This window comes from Anabrus simplex, chromosome 1 (genome assembly GCF_040414725.1).
Source record: "Anabrus simplex isolate iqAnaSimp1 chromosome 1, ASM4041472v1, whole genome shotgun sequence".
In the NCBI taxonomy this organism is placed as follows: Eukaryota; Metazoa; Arthropoda; class Insecta; order Orthoptera; family Tettigoniidae; genus Anabrus; species Anabrus simplex.
In genome coordinates this window covers 29,652,754-29,666,855 of record NC_090265.1, presented here as the reverse complement: position 1 = coordinate 29,666,855, position 14,102 = coordinate 29,652,754, and positions in this window count along the sequence as shown.

The window sequence follows — 14,102 nt, the reverse complement described above, 5'->3', positions numbered from 1 at the left end:
CCTCTGGGTGAGAGGCAGGCTCACTACCCCTAAATTACGGGGGCGGCTAAAGGAATATGGTATTTGTGTGAATGTAGGATCCAACCATGGGAACCGGATATGTGGACAAAGGAGTACGTAAGCTAGGTCAAGAAAAAGAGGACGCGCATGTACGAACACACACGAGTGCACATGAACACAGATTTGTTAAGAAGGAAGCTGTACTTTCCAGGGTATACAATAACAATAAACAATTAGTGTGTTATTTTTATCCCTTGTTTAATAATATGTTCTTTTACAGGTATGTTGTGTGTCCAACAGACTGAAGAGCTTTTAAGTTACACGAACTCTAAGTCGAAATATGTTTGGTCATTTCTATAGATTGTATTTGTTAAGTATGCTGATTCTTTGTGTTTTGTTTTGTCTTTTTTTTTTGAGAAGGGAGTGTATATTTTATACCGGTGTTGAAGACCATGTGCGACTGAGTTCAGTAAATGATGGTGCGTGACTAATTAAGGGTTAAGGGGAGAGGAGGAATGAATAATTGGAAAACATAAATAATCCATTTGACTTGTTCTGAACATATTTTAATGTTTTTAAGAAGTCTATTTTTCTTCTGAAATGTACTACCAGCAATTTTTATGTGATAACAACTTGTAATTGATTGTGCCACTATGGGTGCAGGCTAGAAGACTCTGTGATTATATGCCTTGTCCAATATAGATAAAAGAATTACATTTGTTTGGTAAATAAAGCTATTTTCTCACACAAAATATAATATTTAATCAGAAGTTTTGGAGTGGCTCTTGTGAGTGTGTAGACTGCAGTGAAAAATTAGCATAACATTGTATTGCAATGGCTGATTCATCCAAGTTGTTATTGAGGAAACATGCTCAAACTGATGGAGCAGATCAAAAAATAAGAAAAGTCTACTATGAATGGGGCTGAACAGACCAAGAAGTGTTGGGAACACCAGAAAGCTGAACTGTGAATGATTGGCAATGTTTGTTAGGCTAGTGTCAACAGCAGCCTCACTCAACAGATGAAAATATATGTTGTGAATGGCAACTGTAGTCTCACCCAGGGTCTGTTATTGAATGCTTCATACCTTATCTTCAAAAGACTCTTTATTGTATCCTACCGAGTACATGAATTTTTAGCTTAAAATACTGATTATTTTAAAAAATGGAGAAACTGTTGGATAAACCCTTAATCCATTAATCAAGATATAGATAATCAAGTTTCTACCACACTTGAATTGGACACATATACAGTAGTATTGTGAACAGATGCTTAAATAATGCCTACCCCATATTGGATACATTCTGTAGGAATGCGTATACATAGGCCTGAAATACACTGACATTTTGCAGTCAAAATGCACAGCAAAATGCAGTCGGCTTGACTGCAAACTGCAATCCATCTCAAATGCATTTGCAGATCCGTCAATCTCATTCTGCTACCTATTTTGACTGCAGAAATTTAATTTGTCTCTTTATCAGTATGGAGTGTTAAGTAGAAGCATTGTCACTCCTACTTGTTTTGAGAAGAAGGAAGAGGGATAGGAAACTGGGAACATCCAATTTTACAAACCAGAAGTCAAGCTGATCATTTCTACAATTTATTCTCAGAACTTAGGCAACATGAACAGTTTTTAAAAATTATTATCATTCATACTTATTTGACTTTTCTCCTTGGTGCTTATATCACTCAATTTTTGGAAACTTTTCTCAGATCTTTGCCCTGGTATTACGACTCACTTTTATAATTCCCATATACATAGATGTTTCTGAATTTTGGCTATAAATGCCTGAGAACTTCAGTATTATGATTACAAAGAAGCAAGGCTGAGTGGCTCAGACGGTTGAGGTGCTGGTCTTCTGACCCCAACTTGGCTCAGTCCGGTGCTATTTAAATGTGCTCAAATACATCAGCCTCGTGTCTGTAGATTTACTGGCATGTAGAAGAACTCCCAAAGGACTAAATTCTGGCACCTCAGCGCCTCCAAAACCATAAAAGTAGTTAGTGGGACATAAAGCCCATAACGTTATTATTATGATTACCAAGAATGAGAAAGAATGACAACAATTGCAGTACTGCCAGTGTAACCAGCATTTTAAGCGAGAACTTGTATGAAGAAAATTTGTATTAAGAGATATTTTTTATGAAATGGCAAGGTAAATGTCAGCATAGATTGGAATAAGAGGGAGATTTTCTTGTGAGTCACGAAATGGTTTAATGAAGCGCTGTGTGACTTGAGCTATCACTCTTTGTTCTTTTCCATTACTGGTATATAAGGGGTTTTGAATTGGAATAGCCAAAGCAACTGCTTTCCAATTGGTCTGTCAAAGGTCTTTGAAAGAGTAAATTGCATTGTTTTGATATAGAGAGAAAAGAGTTGTGTAAAAGTTTAGGGAATGAGTTATTTCACTCTAAGATTTTAGAAATCAACTATAAATTATATTCTAAAATTCCTATAAATATGTGAGACAAATAAATTGAGCATAGTGATGGGCAAAATTAGAGAAAAAGTAATTGGGCTGAATTACAGTTACCTAAGCAATATTTTACTCAATTACTATTAAAAATTACTTCTTCAAGAAGTAATCAGTAAATCTGCTTCACATTATGGAAATCACTGACATTTTTTGTCCATGGTATATCAAAATTCAAAACTTTAATTTCTAGGGATGATAGAAGAGACCAAAGAAAATAATTTTTGGTAATTAAACATGGGTCTGGAACGAATTATTAACTGACAAAATGAGAAACTATACTGCACATCCCCAGTATTTGCCTATTATTGATAAAAGGAGTTTATTTTCAATTTTGCAGTGGTGATTTTTAATTTGGGGGGTCGAAGGGGTAGTATGTGGTCCTGTGGGTGCACTCCTTGCTGATGGGAGTGCACTAGCAAAACACAGGAAATGCCATTTATTCCTACCAAGTCCAATACATGCACGTCAACACTGTGGCGTCTGGGCAACGGGTACATTCTTCAAGGTACACGGCTAAGTCATGTAAGGACAGAAAGCGAGTTCCTGATGCTTAAATAGGGACCAATCAGCTAAGGGAGACAACCCTAACAGAAAACATCGGTCCTCCAGGATTGCTGGGGGTTGGAGCAAGGCTAGCAACCTCGCTCCGGAAAACAAACTGTTGCGAAGCCCCAGAATATGTCTTGGAATGGTGGATTTAATAGACGACGAGCTAAGCTAAAGGCAATGGATTACACAATTGGTATATGGAATGTACGCCCCCTTCTACGAGCTGGAGCATTGAAAGTATTGACGCAGAAACTAGAAGTCAACAAAGTGGACATAGCAATCTGTCCATTATCATTAGTATTGTTGTGTAAACTATGGATCCCTATTATTCCTTGATATATCTCCTCCTTCTCAGTTTGTGCATTTAGGTCTCCTACTATCATCTTAGCATCGTTTGATGGGATTGAATCTAGCACTCATTCCAGTTCAGCATAGAACTGATCCTTGACTATCTGCTCCTTGTCTTCCGTTGGTGCATATACATTTACAATTGTTAAATTATAGAATCACATTTTAACACGCAGTGTTGCCAATCTTTCATTTACTGCCAAAAACTGTAATACATCAACTGTAGTAAAGAAGATGGTCAGGAAGGGATGAGATCTGGGACACCAAAACCCACACAATATTTAGTAGTGGGAAGCCAAGGAATGCACAAGAAGGAGAAGTAGCATTTATAGTATGAAAACAATCCAAAGGTGATGTACTACAGTTTTTGGCAGTAAATGAAAGATTGGCAACACTGCGTGTTAAAATGTGATTCTATAATTTAACAATCGTAAATGTATATGCACCAACGGAACACAAGGAGCAGATAGTCAAGGATCAGTTCTATGCTGACTTGGAATGAGTGCTAGATTCAATCCCATCAAACGATGCTAAGATGATAATAGGAGACCTAAATGCACAAACTGAGAAGGAGGAGATATATCAAGGAATAATAGGGATCCATAGTTTACACAACAATACTAATGATAATGGACAGAGATTGCTTGACCTTGCTACCAGCAGAAACATGAAAGTGATGTCAACTTGTTTCCCTCATAAAGAGGTACACAAGCAAACATGGATATCGCCGGATGGAAAGACCTGTAATCAAATAGACTATGTAGTGATGGAGAAAAGATGGACATCAAATATCATGGATGTCAGATCATTCAGAGGAACAAGTTGTAGCTCCGACCACTTTCTAGTTAAGGCAATCTTAAATCTTAAGGTGCCGCATTATGAAAGCAAGGAAGGAAGGAGTGACTAGGATGGAAAAGTACAATACTAGTGAACTGAAGAATCAGGAAGTATCAGAATGATACGGGGAAAGAATGGCAGAAGTTCTGGTAGAGAAATATAATAAGGATCAAACAGCAACGGTCGAAACCAAATGAATTGCTCTGAAGGAAAGCGTTAAGGCCGTGGCAAAGGACACACTAAACATTGTATCCAAAAGGAACACACAGGAATGGTTTGATGAGGAATGCCAAAAAGCCATAGAAGAAAGAGATAAGGCATATAAAGCATACCTAGAGAGACCAACAAGGGTGAAGAAACAAGAGGTTGAAAACCAGAATAAAGAAGTAAGGAATGTATGTCAAAGAAAGAAGAGAAGAAAATTAAATGAGAAAATGGCTAGAATAGTAGAGGAATTTAAAGATAATAGCTACATGGCTTACAGAGAAGTTAAGGAAGTGAAAGAAGGATTCAAGGCAAGAACAAACATGTGTAAGGACAGAGATGGACAGCTTGTGGGAGATAAAGAAGGGATCTAAGATGGAAGGAATATTTCGAACACCTCCTGAACCCAGTAGAAATGGAACAGAAAACACCAACTACCTCAAGGAATAACAATGAGACAAATGAGTCGGAAGTCAGAGCACCATCTATGCAAGAAGTGATAGAAGCCATACAGCAACTGAAAAACAATAAAGCACCAGGTATCGATGGAATCCTTGCAGAGTTGTGGAAATACGGAGGAACCACACTACAAGAAGCTATATATGATCTAATTGTGAGTGTGTGGAATACAGAAGAAATGCTTGAAGACTGGCGCAAAGGCATCATATGCCCCATATACAAGAAAGGGGATAAGTTGGTATGTAGCAATTATAGAGGGATCAAACCGCTGTGTACAGTATATAAGCTGTTCACCTCCATCCTGAAGAAGAGATTAGAACCCCTGGTGGAAGAAATTCTAAGAGAATACCAGGCAGGGTTCCGGAAGGGAAGATCCACTACTGATCAGATATTTACTGTGAAACAAGTGTTGGGAATGGGGCATAGATGTGGTACAGATGTTTATCGACTTTCAACAAGGGATAAATTAATGGAGATATTAAGAGAGTTCAATATACCAGAAAAGCTGGTGCGACAGGTGGAATTAACTATGAGAAATACGATGGTGGGAGTGAAAATTCAGATTGAAGTAGGCAGCTTCTTCGAAGTGAATCAGGGATTGAAGCAAGGGGATGGCTTAGCACCAATTCTGTTTAACCTGGCACTAGAATCAGTGATTAGAAAGTTAAGGGTGGACAGCAGTGGAACACTTTTATACAAAACAGCTCAACTAGTTGGATATGCTGACGACATTAATTTGATGGGAAGAACAAAAAGGACAGTTAAAGAAGCATTTGAAGACTTCAGTAGAGAAGGCAAAGAGATTGCACTTAAGATCAATGAACAAAAGACGAAAGTAATGGTGCAGGCTCGGAGAAGGAAGTATACAAATGACCAACTTGTCCCTGAAGGATCCAAAGTGGAGGTGGTGGATGAGTTTAAATATCTTGGTGTACATCTAACCAACAAGAATGAGGAAATGGTAGAAATACAGGCAAGAATTCAAGCTGCCAATAGAGCATACTTCGCAGTACTACCTCTTTTCAGTAATAGAGACATAAACCACAGCCTAAAAGTTATGCTATACAAAACCCTCATTCGCAGTATACTGATGTATGGAAGCGATACGTGGACCCTTCCAAAGAAAGCCGTGGAGAAGATAGATTCCTTCGAAAGGAAAATCCTGAGGAGAATTAATGGACCCATATGCGTACAAGGGGAATGGAGAATTAGATATAACAATGAACTATATTCCCTGTATGGGGAGGCACCCCTGTTGCATGCCATTCGATTTAAAAGACTTAAATGGGCAGGTCATTTAATTAGGATGGAAAAACACTGAATCCCAAAGAAGGTATTCTTAGGAGACTTTGGAGGAGGAAGGCCTGTGGGAAGGCCACATAACAGATGGGAAGATGGTGTACATCAGGACGCAGCACACATCCTCAAGATCCGGAATTGGAGAGTTGCTGCACGAGATCAACAAGTTTGGCGGAGAGCAACTGGGGAGGCCATGACCCGAAAACAGCCCGTCGCACCACAGGTAAGGTAAGGATTTTTAATTTGAAAATATTGGCTAGTTGGCATGAGTTTAAGTATAAGCCCATATGAAGCCTCCTTTGACATAATGGTAAGTGATTTTAACCGTGCCCACTAAACTACAGCACTGACCATGATGGGCACGAGAGAGCAGGAGATAAGCAGCAGTCTGGATACACAGTGACCTTCACTGCAGAGATGAACATCGGGTGTAAGGATGCCAAGATTCGCACCGGCTAGCAGATCACCACAAGTGACCCTTCCTCATCAATGAAGATCGGATGTGCTCGAATGCACCACAAGTGTACCTGAAAGTAGCAGCACAGTGGATGCCTAGACAGTTGATTCCCAGCCACAAGTATCAAAGTCTGCAACATCTCCTTTACTATGAGCAGGAAGGGGATCAATTTCTGTAGCACACTGTGGCAGGAGATCCACCACTGTACCCCAGAGATAAAAAGCTCTTCAGGAAACACGCCTTATGGATGAAAACACACTAAACTATGGTAATTATCGAATTTTCAAATGTAAAACAAACGAATAGGAAGAGGTGGCAACCCTCTTTTGGGTATGGCTTTTGTAGTTCACAAAAGCATAGTTGATTCAATAAAAGAAGTCACTCCCATAAGTAATAGAGTAATGACTATGCATGTACAATGTGCAAAAAAAAAAAAAAAACACAATAATTAGGTACATGCCCCCATGAAAATTGAAAATAAGGACTTGCAGAAAGTAGAACAATTATGGTCTAATCTTGAAAAATTTTTGGCAGCAGTCCCCAGAGAAGATACAAAGATATTGCTAGGTGATTTCAATGCACAGATTGGTAGGGAGAAAGAATACAAAAAGCCCATAGGCAAATATCCACCTCATAAATTCACCAACAAGAATGATATGAGACTTATTGAGCTGTGTCAACAAAACAACCTGAAGGTAATGTCCACCTCTCTGAAGAAGCACCCTCAAAAACAGAAGACCTGGAGATCACCTTTACAATCTCTTGGAGAATATCAGATCGACCATGTAGCAATCACACATCCTTTACAGAAAGAAATTCATGATGTGCAAGTTCGAAGAGGAGCTAATATTGATTCAGACCACTATTTAGCATATATCAAAGTGAAATTTACCCCAAAAAGAATCCATTACAAGAAATCTCATCTTCAGAAGTTCGACACGAAGAAGATAAAGGAAACTAACATAAAAGAAGAATGGGTAAAGGAAAATGCGGACACCTGGCAACAGTTTGATGACAAGATCATTACAAGAGCTAAAGAGATGATTCCATTGAAGAAGAATATGAAACACCCTTGGGGGGACTCTGCATGTGAAGAAGCACTGGAAAAGCAGAAGAGAGCCTTTCAGAAATATAACTGTAAGAAGTCACTCGAGACTCAACAACATTATCTTCAGACAAGGAAGGAATTGTCAAAAGCAATCAGGCAAATGAAGAAGAGATACATGAAGGACCAACTGGAATCTATAGAAAAAGATTTCCGAGATCACAATATGCAAGACTTCTACAGGACTTTCGCAGGAAGACGCCGTGGATACACCTCACAGAATTTATGCTTCCGAAAACAAGACAGAAAACTCGCGCTGTCTAACAAGGATAATTGTAAGGAGTTGGTTCGATATTTCTCTGAATTACTCAATTGCCAGGAGCCAACATTATGATGGCACAAAGAAACTCCTGTACACATAAACCCCGAATCTCCACCACATACCAAAGAAGAAATCCAGAGACACATCTTCAGACTCAAAAATAACAGGGCGTCTGGAGAAGACGGCATAGTTGCAGAACTCTTAAAGAATATAGGCCCAAATACACTTGAGGAGCTCACACTAATAATCATGGACATCTGGGGGGAAAAAAAAGCTAGCTGAAGAATGGAAATGTGCACTTATCCATCTGGTACACAAGAAAGGTGACAAAACCGATGTAAATAACTACTTGTTCAAGTCACCTACAAGATTCTCTCCACGTGTCTTCTTCAAAGAGTACAAGAACAGCTTGAACACAAAATTGGAGAATATCAAACTGGTTTCCGAACCTGAGCGGTCCAGTGTTGAACAAATTTTTAACTTGAAGACGATATTGAAATATAGAGCAACCTGAAGCTCTCCTATTATTTGTAGTTTCATCGACTTCAAGAAAGCGTACGATTCAGTCGATCGACAGTCTCTTTTTAACATCATAGAATAACAGGGGCTTGACCCAAAGACATTAAGACTCATCAAGGAAACACTTGCGGATACGAAGTCAAAAGTGAAATTCATGCGTGAAGTATCAGAGCCCTTTGCTATTAAGACCAGCGTGCGGCAGGGTGATGGATTGTCACCACTGCTTTTCAACCTTGTTCTAGATAAAGTCATTCGGGAGAAGGAATTGAAAGTTCAGAAGCATTGGAAACCCATTCAACTTGGCTGAAAGAACGATGACATAAAGGTCAGTTGTTTAGCTTTGGCAGACGACCTAGCGATACTAACAGACTGATATTTCAGCGGTCAAACATATTGAAGTCCTCAAGGAATGCGCTGAGAAAACTGGACTACAAATCTTATTCGAGAAGACCAAGTTTATTTGCACTAAATTAGACATTCAGGAATTACAAATAAAATATGGACAAATCAAACGAGTACCATACTTTAAATATCTCGGTGAGATCCTAGAACCAACAGGGTTGGAAAAGGAAGCACAGAAAGTTCGATTACAAAAATTCAAAAGAGCATATTGGAGAATCCGTGACATCTACAACAAGAAATGCATGTCCATACATACAAAAATCTATAATACGGTGATTAAACCTGAAGTGCTGTATGCAAGTGAAATCTTGGTACTTAATAATAAAGGTGATCTGGAAAACATCTTGAAGGAGGAAAGGAAGATCTTGAGGAAAATTTCTGGGCCCAGAGAAAAAAGAAGAAGGGTATAGACTCAAATCATGCGAAGCTATGGAAAGACTGTCCAACCTTGCCGCAGACGTCAGGAAATGAAGTCTGAGATTCTATGGACACGTTCGCAGACTATCGTCTTCAAGGCTAACCCACAAGATTTTGACATATACTGAAAAACTGAAGAACGTACCGTGGATACAAGATGTTAAAAATGATCTGGAAAAGGCCCAGATAGAACCATCAGAAATACTGGACAGAAACATTTACCGTCACAAGATAAATAGTTGGGTAGTAAAGCCAGAGAATGAAGTCCCTAGAAGATCGGGGACTAAGTGGTTAGAAGAAAGGAAACAGGCACAGAGTGAAAGAATGAAAGCAATATGGACTGTTAGAAAGGCGAATCATAAATGTAATGCGTGATCCAACAGGGTCCATACACATTAATAATAATAATAATAATAATAATAATAATAATAATAATAATAATAATAATAATAATAATAATAATAATAATTATTATTATTATTCATATTTCACACCTTTTTTGCATGCGGCCATTGGAGGATTCAGAGAAGATGTGTGGAAACTGAACTAGGAGAACTGACAACAGATAATATTATTTCGGTGATGCTGCGAAACCAGGAATCCTGGGATCGCATGGCAGTGCATGTGGAGGACGTCCTTTGTCAGAAGAAGAAGGATTTGGAAGCATATTAATGTTCGTAAAGGAGAAATGAAGAAAGAAGATGTCTGAAAGACAAAGCACGATATCACCCTGAAGTAATGTGAGAGCGGTTCCGGGGTGATGACACACATCGTGGGAAAAAGGGTGTGTGGTCTTTAGTGGGTAAGAATCCCACACACTTGTAGAGTGCAGACCCTTCACAAGTGTCTTTTGAAGATTTTCCACAATCCCTCGTAAAATAATAATAATAATAATAATAATAATAATAATAATAATAATAATAATAATAATAATAATAATAATAATAATAATAATAATAATAATAATAATAATAATAATAATGATATCACCCTGAAGTAATGCGAGATCGGTTCCAGGGTGATGATACACATCGTGGGAAAAGGGTGTGTGGTTTTTAGTGGGTAAGAATCCCACACATTTGTGGAGCGGATCCTTCACAAGTGTCTTTCGAAGATTTTCCACAATCCCTCGTAAAAAATATATATATATTATTGTGTGAATGGTCCCTTTCGAGACACACAAAGCTTTATTTATGATTTCATTTTCAGAGGATCCAGGATGCTTTCATCTGTTCACTAAAGATCCTCTTCCTTTCTTCCATCCACTTGGTACCTGCTCTTTTTGGTACTTCATTCTCTGGAGTAACTTCCCACTTGTCAATTTTCTTTCTATATATATTTCATTTCAAACTTTCTTCAGGTTGTATTTGTGTGTTATTCATGTCAACTTTTGTTTGTTGTGTCCAAGGAAAATTCTTCAATTTATCAACTCTTTCAAGAATTTGGTGTGTTAGTCCGATTTCTGGAAGCCTCGTAAAATGTCCATAAAATTTTAGCCTCCTTTCCTTGAGGTCTGCTGCAATTTAGATCATTAGATTGGAGGTGGTACCCTTCTTCCGTGTGTCTTGGCCCTAAAATTTCCCTCATGATTTTTCACTCTTCATTTAGGATATTTTCGAGCTCGCCCTTTTTATGAAGCGTTAGAGTTTCCCCTCCATATAAAGCCTCAGGATTGATTACAGTATTGTAATGTTTAATCTTAACGTGGAGAGGCATACATTTTTTGTTGTAGATTTCTCTTGTTCTCCCATATGCTCTTCTGAGTTTTTGGACACGGTTGCTTTGGGCTATTTTTTTGTGTCCGTTTGGTTAGAAGATTTTGCCCAGGTATTTGAAATGAGGGACTCTGTTGATTTGTCCATATTTTGTATTGAGACTATGGATTCTTCTTCTTCTTATTCATTTCCCTTTATCCAGCTATAGCCGGGTAGGGGCAAATATGGTTCCTCTCCACTTTCTTCGGTCTTTCCACCACTCCTCCTCCAACACTGTGTCCCAGTCCAGGTTTCTTCCTAAAATACTGTGTTGGATTGTGTTCTTCTATCTCAATCGTGGTCGTCCACGGCCTCTCCTTCCTTGCATTCGCATTTCCATAACTTTTTTTGGCATTCTTTCATCACTCATTCGCTTTATGTGCTCAAACCATCTTAGTCAGCTCTTCTCTATTCTATCATTCATTTTTCCACTCCAATTTCTTCCCGGATTTTCTCATTCCTTATTTTGTCTCTTCTAATCTTCTGAATTATTCTCCACAAGAACTTCATTTCGGTTGCCTGCATTTGACTCTCATCCCTCTTTGTCACTGTCCAAGTTTCTGCTCCGTAAGTTGTTATGGGTACGTATTTCCTTTGCATCCACTGGCACATCTTTGTCCCATAACATGTTTCTTACACTTTGATAGAAACAGCTTCCAGCTTGAATCCTCTTGTTAATCTCAGCATCCAGTCGAGCATTCTCCATTAATTCACTCCCCAGGTATTTAAACATTTCGACTACTTCCAGGGGCTTGTCTGCAAGTCTAATCTGATCTTTCCCTTCTTTCTCCCCTCTAAACAAGAGTTTTACTTTTTTCCATTATTATTATTATTATTACTATTATCATCATCATCATCATCATCATCATCATCATCATCTGTTCTCCTTGTTGACAGTAGACAAGTCAGATCGACAGTTTTTATTCTTGTAGTGAACATTAATATGTTTATGTTGTTGGAAACCACAGTAAGCAAAATTTTGTGAGGTCCAAGGCTTTATTTCATGAAAGTTACAGTGTTACAGATGACAAGTGACAGGAAATTGTTGGACAGGTTTTCATATTGAAAATTTTGTGTTTTATCAAATTTTAGAAGCTTTGAAGATTTATATAACAATTTTACAAATTTCTGTCTCATAAAACTTTTGAACTGACAGGTAAAAATCTCCCAAATTTGCTAAATTGTAGGCTACCAAACACTGATAGTAGCAGTTGTCACAATAGTGAAAGAAATGAAATAGAAATGAGACCCCGCCGGATTCTTAGGCAACAGATTAACCTAATCTTCAATATCAGTGAATTTTATTCAAAGAAAAATGTTGTATTTAGTAATAAATTAGTTGAATATATTATAAATTCAATAGGACAGAATTAGAAGGCTCTGATCGTTTCTCTGTTATGTCTAAAGAAAGCACATGCCTGTTCTCTCAAGTCAAGTTAAATATCACATTCTTATTAAAATTACTAAAGATTCTGCCAGGGTGAATAAAATTAAGTAGGTTAAATTTCAGTTTTAACCTCTACCATGTATTTTTACGTAATAACACACGAACCTGTCAACTGCTATTCCTTGATGGATGCAATATCATTTTGTATCAGTCTCTTAACATAGGCCAGAGTCCACCAGTCTCCATCCTATTTTATGGCTCAGACAATATGAAAGCTGCTGAGGTACCGTATGAGTCAAGATATTATGAGCACACCCAATGCGCCTTGATGTACATGCTGCAGTAGGACTTTCTACCACAGTGATGAAAGCAATGGCAAACTACCTCACTCCTTATCATGCCTTGTTCTCCTCATTGGTTTCTGGGGATTCTACTATAAGCAGATAACCTTTGGCAGAGATATTTGAGGATCCAGCCAACCTTGAGGCTGAAGATTTGACATACAGAAAACACAAAATTATTTGTTCATTGCATTCAGAGCAATCTTGGGTGTAATACTGTAAACTTAAGGTTTAACACAAAATTGTCACATTTATGAAACAAGTATTTAAAGTTTGACAATTTTCAATATTTTGCCTTGTCACGTAAGTGAAACTTGCAACATTTATGAAATAGAACATTGTCATGACCTAATGACAAGTTTTATGAAATAGGGCCTAGAAGTCTGTCAGATACAGCATTGAGAAAAAGAATAGATATTCCATGTATTCCGTACTGTCTGAATAAACATCACCTCAAGAACCTTGTGGTCGGAGCCACAGGCACAATTACTGTACATCTTTCTTTGTCGACTTCTGCAACAGACTCAGAATCAACAAAGATGTCACCCATGTTATTGCCCTCACATCAGTGATAGGATCACATCATTTCAACTGTCCCTACGTATACTATCGAAACCTGCCATGAGCATGTGCTGCCTCATACTTTCTATACTTCGCATTGCTCAATCAAGCTCATTCTGTCTTACATACAGATAAAGAATATACAAACAGAAGCCGTTCACAATTTTCGATTTTGATAGTGTAGATAGGGACAGTCGATTTACATTCATCCTTGAGTTAACACACTTAATGCATTGCAAATCACAGATCTCTCTTTTTAGTATTTATTTTTCATTTTCTCTGCCCATAACTGCTGCAGGCTATTAATTTGTCAACTTTCTGTAGTATTCTGTATCCTTGTACTCACCTCTAATTGAATTGTCCACTGTTATAAGGCATTACGTCAATTATTTCTGTAGCAAGATAATTTTAAAAAAAAGTTCCTATCGCTTAATTATAAAGATTTGCTGCTGTCTTATGTAAGCTTTACTCACCTTAAAAATACTCTTCTAGAAATGTATGTTTAGTTGTTTTTTATCCTTCTTGAAATTGAAATTAAAAGATCAGAACATTTCTGGCCTAGTTCTTTTTAACAGTGAATCACAAATTTAATAAGTAGAAGGTTTATTTTTATGACACTTTAAGACATTTATTTATAGTTGCCACTAATGGATATTACTGTGTTGTCAATACAAGGCCATACAGCAATGGACATTAAAAGTCTGTGACTTAGTTCTCTAGAACA